Source organism: Cannabis sativa, chromosome 4 (genome assembly GCF_029168945.1).
Source record: "Cannabis sativa cultivar Pink pepper isolate KNU-18-1 chromosome 4, ASM2916894v1, whole genome shotgun sequence".
Classification (NCBI taxonomy): Eukaryota; Viridiplantae; Streptophyta; class Magnoliopsida; order Rosales; family Cannabaceae; genus Cannabis; species Cannabis sativa.
The window spans coordinates 13,298,798-13,306,289 of record NC_083604.1 but is presented as its reverse complement, the minus strand read 5'-3'; positions in this window follow the sequence as shown (position 1 = coordinate 13,306,289).

The following is a 7,492-nucleotide window of genomic DNA, read 5'->3' as shown; positions in this document are numbered from 1 at the left end:
CAGAATTAATGGTTGTATTTTTCTCGTTTTGGTTTCATTTTGGTTGTTTTGCGGTTTTGAAACGATTCAGGTATATTTATCTTCAACGTTCGCTCTGTACAGCTGAAGGCTTAGTGCATGTGGTATTTTTGTAAATATTTGTATGTGGACTGTATAAATGTTTAATGGGCCAGCCCATAGTATTTTTGTAATTTTTTTTCCTTTTTTGTATTTTTCTATTTTCTTAAAAACTATGGAAAAGACTATAAAAAATATTTTAAAAAAGAAAATAGACTAAAAAATGAGAGATTTTATGAGAAAAAAAATGAGAGGTTTAAAAAAATAAAAATATTAATAATTAATAAACAGATCACACTTCTTCCTTATAAAAATTTTGAATTATATGTATGAATATTAATTCAACAATTAAATGGTATTAAATATTTTCAAACATATTTTATATATAATTTTAAAAAATATATATTAAAAAAATGATACATAAAGAACTTTAAAAAATTATAAAATTAATCATCATACAATTTCTTATATAAAAAAGAAAGTGTTTACCAAGATTTTCAGAAATCAATTAATTAGAGCTTAAAAAATACAAAATGATAAATAATAGACCAGAATTTTTTACGTGGTTCGGGTATTAATAATCCCTAATCCATGAGTCTGTTGTATTAGCCTTTCCAGCGAGTGTTTGAATATTATAAGTGTTTACAATAAGAGCCCTAACTCTATATTCATGTTGTTTATCTTGAAGAAGAAGAAGAAAGGTAGTAGGAATTTTGGCAGAGGTTTTGCAAGTATGAATTGTTCACCCTTTGCACATGAAAAATAAGGGTATTTATAGACACATATGTGGGTGAGGGCATACCCTTCACTCACCTAGGGTTTTGTATTAAACACGCTACAATGGTTGGTACTACACCATGGCAATCTGACCTTTGGTTTGTAGAAAGCTTTCTCATCGTGTGGCGTACGGCTGCTGCAAGGCAATACGTGGGAATAAGGACACGTGTTGCCCAAAAGTTTCACCTTGCAAAGTTGTTGTCTAAACAAGTCGTTGGATAAAATGGAGCTTCAGAGGCACGTACGCGCACTACCAAGGTCTGACACAGAGGACAGGATCTGATTTGGTGTTAGAAGATATGTAACCTTCGCCCTGAGCTCCGGATAAGATACAACCAAATAGGTTCCAGGATCATTTGTCCATAGCCTTCTCAGATTAGACTAACCTGCTACCTTCTTGGAATACTTATAGCTTCTGATCCTTCTTAATAGCGAATTAATAATGGGAGTCACAGAGTCCTTTCCGTCCTTGCTGATAAGGAGAATCTTGGGGTAACTCTTGGAATATAACATCTTCCTTGATTATGAAAGGCAGGATGTACATGCCAACCACGCATGATTTAACGTGGCACTTTTCCGTGATTGCCACGTACCAGGCATCTAGGAATACGGATAACAAAAGCACACAAAAAATATCTTCAAATGTCATTAGTGCATCTCACTTGTAGTCACCAATATATTTAAAGTTGATGTCATCATCGTATCTCATTTGTAGTTATCATTAATATCATTCCCAATATATAAAATAAATCAAACAATGATTGATAAGCATTTACTTTTATACATAAGTATTGAATTATTTTATTATAGATTAATTAAGTGAATCGTTACTATCATATATGATTATATAGTTTATATTTTAAAAATGTTAATTATTTGATGATCTCTAATTAAATAAATTAGAATAAAAAATTTATTAAATAATAATTTTTAATGAAATAAAATAGAATAAAAAATAGAAAAATAAGAGAATTTAAAGTAGAATAAAAAAATTAGAAAAGTTAGAAAATTAAAGAGAGAATCGATAGATTTTGTTTAAATGTTTTTAATTAATTAATGATCTCTAATTAAATAAAGTAGAATAAAAAATAGAAAAATGAGAGAATTTAAAGTAGAATAAAAAATGAGAAAAATAAGAGAATTAAAGAAATAATAGATAGAAGTATTTGAAGCAATTTTAAATAATATCTATACATTGGTTAAAAAATAATATCTACATACAAATAATATTAAATATTTATTTTTAATTAATATCTATTAATTCCAGCTAATTCAAATTTTTTTTGTTTTCTTTATGTTAATTTGCAAAAATATTCAAATCGATGTTATCACCGTATCTCACTTGTAGTCACTACTACATTCAAAATCATTATCATTATTGTATCTCACTTATAGTTGTCAGTATATTTAAAATCGTTGTCATCACTATATCATTGATAATTACTACTATTACTACTATATCAAAAATTGACTAAATATTATCAATAATTATTGAAGAAAAATTAAAAAAAATTGAAATTTATACCACAAATATCTATAATAATACCAAAAGAAAAAGTGTTATAATATAATAAAATGTTAAATAATTAAAAATAACTTTTTTTTATTAAAATAGTTTAAAAATAACTAATCCATTTAAAATGACTTGTTTTTTTATTTTTATTTTTGTTTTGAAAAATTTTATAATCATTCATTAATAAAATTAAAATTATTTACGAATAAAAGGAAAATATTTCATTCTATTAAATATTCATTTTATGAAGAATAGTATATAAAATACAACATTCTTATGCAATGAAGAAAAAAGATACAATATTATAATGTAACCATATAAGATAATAAAAAGAAAAGAAAATAACTATATAAGATTTGAGGAGGAATGAGACTAAAAAAATTAAAAGAAAATATATATAATCATATAAGATTAGAGGAGGAAGTGTGTGTTTCTGTTCTCTCTCTCCCATGGCAAAGAAGAAGAGAATGGTTCGTAAGCCTGCTATCAAGTTGCATGAGCTTGATTCTAGCCATGGAGTACACACAAATAAGGAAGAGAATGATGCTATAGGTACGATTTTCAAACTGAATAAGGTAGCTAACGGTGATTATATTGAGGAATTAGGTCAGAACACTGTTCGACAATCTCCTAGTGTTCCAACATTCCATACACTTCTAGTTATTATGAGCTGGGCTAAAGATGTGGAATTAGAACAAGAAGTGGGTAAAGAACAAGATCCGTTTCAAGAATCAGCTAAGAGTCTCTGGAATACCTTTGCTAAAGAGAAGGTATTGAATCGAGATTCGAAGCTTTCTTACACTGAACCTTTGATAAAAAATGGCATGAGAATTGCTCAAGTGGACTATGAGGAGGTTAGGGAACAAAATGATACATGGAATTCAACTGTAATATGTATGACTCTTGGTGTAAATCCTCCAACGGCTGTCTTTGAAGGATTCATCAAACGAATATGGGAACATCTAGGGATAGTTTAGATTACTAGGATGTCCATAGGACTTATCATGGTGAAAATCAATGATGAGGAGACTAGGGATGAAGTTTTGGAAGCAAGAGTTATTTAGTTTGATAAGAAGTCGATCATAGTTAGACCATGGACAACAGACTTGAATGCTGTTAAACTAGCCATGTCTGTTCCTTTATTGATTCATCTACATGACTTGGGTCTTCAATATTGGGAAAACAAACGCCTTAGTGCCTTAGTTAGTATTGTTCGGAAACCTATTATTGTAGAACAACATACTAAAGGTCGTACTAGGGTTCAATTTGATCGAGTTTTTGTAACAGATTCACCCTCGAGATCCTTTCAGTACCTTCATGAACATGGACAATTAATGGAGAAAAATATAGATTATGAATGGCTGGCTGTTAAGTGTAAGAAATGCTCGAGATAATTTGGCCATATCTATTGGGAATATTTTTACCAGGATCTAGATTTACTAACAAGTATGTTGAATTAACATCCTAAATATGAATTCTCTAAAACAATGAAAATAAACACATAAAGGTTTAAGAAAACCTTACATTGATTGCAGAGGAATAATATGACTCCTTCCATTTAAGATTTCTAGCCCTTGATTCCTTTCTGCAGCATAACATTATCAAGATCTGAACCTAGATCTCTTTCTCTCCTTCAGGTTTGGTTACCACTGTCTTACTCAATATGATTGAGTACGCGACTTGCTATGTGTGGGCATGACACTCATTCACTCAAGGTTCGAATATGGTGAAGAACAATGAAGGAGGTAAAATCTCTGTAGAAAGAACTCTCTCATCTAGGTTGGTTGAATAGTCAAGTTGACATTAGTTGAATGAGTGAGAGTATCATGTTCCTTTTATAGTGATTCAACTAGGGCTTTGGGCTGAATTATATGGATTAAAAAAAATAAAATATTGGGCAAAAATCCACTTATGGTCGTACACTAATAGGACTAGTTTCTAGTTATATTTTTGCCACTTTATTTCAACCACTTATTCTTATTTTCAATAATACCATATTTTCCTTAGATCTACTCACAAGTATGTTGTTTAACATCCTAAATATGAACTTTTTAAAACGATAATAAACACATATAAAGTTAAGAAAACCTTACATCGATTGCAGCGGAATAATATGTCTCCTTCCACTCAGATCTCTAACCCTTGTATCCTTTCTGTCGCAGAGTATTATCAAGATCTGAGCCCAAATGTCCTTCTCTTTGAATGTGATCCTTCACAGTCTTCCAATCTATGATTGAGGTACCACTTGCTGTGTGTGGGCACTACTCTATCACTAGGAGGTTTCGAAAATATGAAGAAGAAAAGAGAGAGAGAGAGAGAGAGAGAGAGAGAGAGAGAGAGAGAGAGAGAGAGAGAGAGAGAGAGAGAGAGAGAGAGAGAGAGAGGGTCGGCTATAGAGAGAAAGTGGGAGGCTCAGTTTTTCTGAAAGGCAATCTTAAGAAACTGTTATTTTTGACTGAGCCATCACTTTCTATTTATAGGCAATACTAGGTTTAGGTTAGTAATTATTTGGCATTAAAATAATAAAAATATTAATTGGAAAAAGCCAATCAAGTGGCCGGCCATAGGTGTTAGTGGGCCTAACTTGGATTTTGCAGTTTTCACAATTTTTATTTCTATTTTCTCAAAAACGCCAATTTTCCAATTCTAACCATTTAAATACCAAAAATAATTATTTAATAACTAAAATAGATTATTAAATAATATTGTCATTTAATATAATTATTAATTAGACATATAGAGTCTCTTAATTAATAAATAAACCTAGAATCTCTTTTCTTTACAATTTCACCCCTGCTTAGTGAAAATTCACAAATTAGACATAGTCTAACTTTAGAATTATAATTGATTAATCATAAATCAATTATTGAGTCTTACAAGCAGTATGGTCTCAACTAGAATGGGGACCATAGATCTATATTGCTGAGCTTCCAATAAGTCGAACCGAATTTAGCTAGTAAATTCCTAACTTATTAATTCCTTGTTGAATCCACTCTTAGAACTTGGAATTGCACTCTCAGACTTATATAGAGCATTCTATATGTTCCACGATGTAGATATGCTATCTCATTTAACCATCGTTATAATCTTAATGTGATCAAAGATCCTCTATATAGATGATTTACATCGAGATGGGATAAATTTACCGTTTTCACCCCTCAATGTATTTGGCCCCTTAAAACACTTAGCTACCTGTAAATGATATTTTAGTGATCTAAGAAATAGTCACTGAAACAAGAGCTCATCCATTTACTTCTATTTAGCTAAGCTCGAAGGGAATCATCACTTGACTTCTATACACCAGTAGTAGCTATAGATTCCATATTTATGTTCAGCGCTCCCACTCAATCATACTATCATATTCCCAAAATATACGTATCACCCTGACCCAAAAGTAGGCTTAACTAATAAATCAAAGAACATGAATAGCACTCCTGAGTTGAGCCTAAGCATATCAGGATTTAGATTCTTTTAATCTAAGATCAACTAGTGATATTGACTTGGAAAGATACAACGGTAAGTTTATAATATCTTGACTAAGTTCAGTATCGGTCCAGTCCAATGTATACTCCATACATTCAAAACTAGTATACTTTACCAATGTCCTGGAAAGAACATAACACTTACTCCAAGTGTAAGTACACATCATCGCTGATTATCACATCAGTGTAAATCCAAAACACTGATGAAACAGGGACTTATTCTTTTGAATCATATAATCACATTCACATTCCACTGTGTTGACAATACTGTAATTGTGAATAAATATATGTTCTGGACTTAACTGATTTTGTGCATATATTAAATATATTAAACCATAAGCATGAAAAATTCATGCAAACATAAATCACTTCAAACTTCTTAGATTGATAACTAATCAGATTGTAATGGATTTTATTTAGGGCACAAAACCCAACAGTTGACATTAGTTGAATGAGTGAGAGTATCATGTTCCTTTTATGGTGATTCAACTAGGGCTTAGGGCTGAATTATATGGATTATAAAAAATAAAATATTGGGCAAAAATTCACTTATGGTCGTACACTAATAGGACCAGTTTCTAGTTAGATTTTTGCCACTTTATTTCAACCACTTATTCTTATTTTTAATAATACCATATTTTCCAATTCAATCCTATAAATGCCAAAACTATTTATTTAATAATTATAATTAATTACTAAATAAAATTATCATTTATATAATTTATTAATTAGACCATACAAAGTCTCTTAATTAACAAATTGATCCGAAAACCTCTTTTCTTCACAATTAAGCCCTTGCTTAGTGAAAATTCATAAAAAAGACATAGTCTAATTTTAGAATTATAATTGATTAATTAAAATCAATTAACTGAGTCTGCAAGCAGTATTATCTCAACTAGTGAGAGGACCATGGGCCTATATAACCGAGCTTTAAATAAGCAGATCTAGAATTTACCAAGTAAATTCTCTAATTTATTAATTCCTCCTTGCGCCATTATAGATTTGGAATTGAATAACACTCTCAATTATATAGAACGCTCTATGTGTACCACGATATAGATACGTTATGATTATCCATTATTACAGTCCTAATAGTCAAAGATCCTCTATAGATGATCTACACTGAATAGGGACAAATTTACCGTTCCACCCTTCAATGTATTTTATCCTTAAAATACTTAGCAATCTATAAATGATACTTCAGTAAACTAATATAATTACTGAAATGAGGCTTCAATCATTTATCTCTATTCAGTCAAGCTCGAAGGAAATCATCGTTTCACTTCTAAATACTTATAGAAGCTATAGATTCCATATCTATGATCAGCGCTCCCACTCAATTGAACTACCATGTCCTTAATCTGTATGTCACGAGAAGATCTAATTGGTCGACTTTAACAAACAAATTGAAGAACATAAATACTACAACTAAGATTGAATCTAACTATATCAGGATTAAGATCCATAGACCTAAGATCAACCATTGATATTGACTTAAAAAGATATAACGGTAAGTTTATGATATCTTATCTAAGATCAATATCGGTCCCTTCCAATGTATACTCCATACATTCGATACTAGTAAACTTTGCTAATGCCCTGGAAAGGACATAACACTTATCCAAGGTGTAAGTATACCTTATCGCTGATTATCATGTCAGTC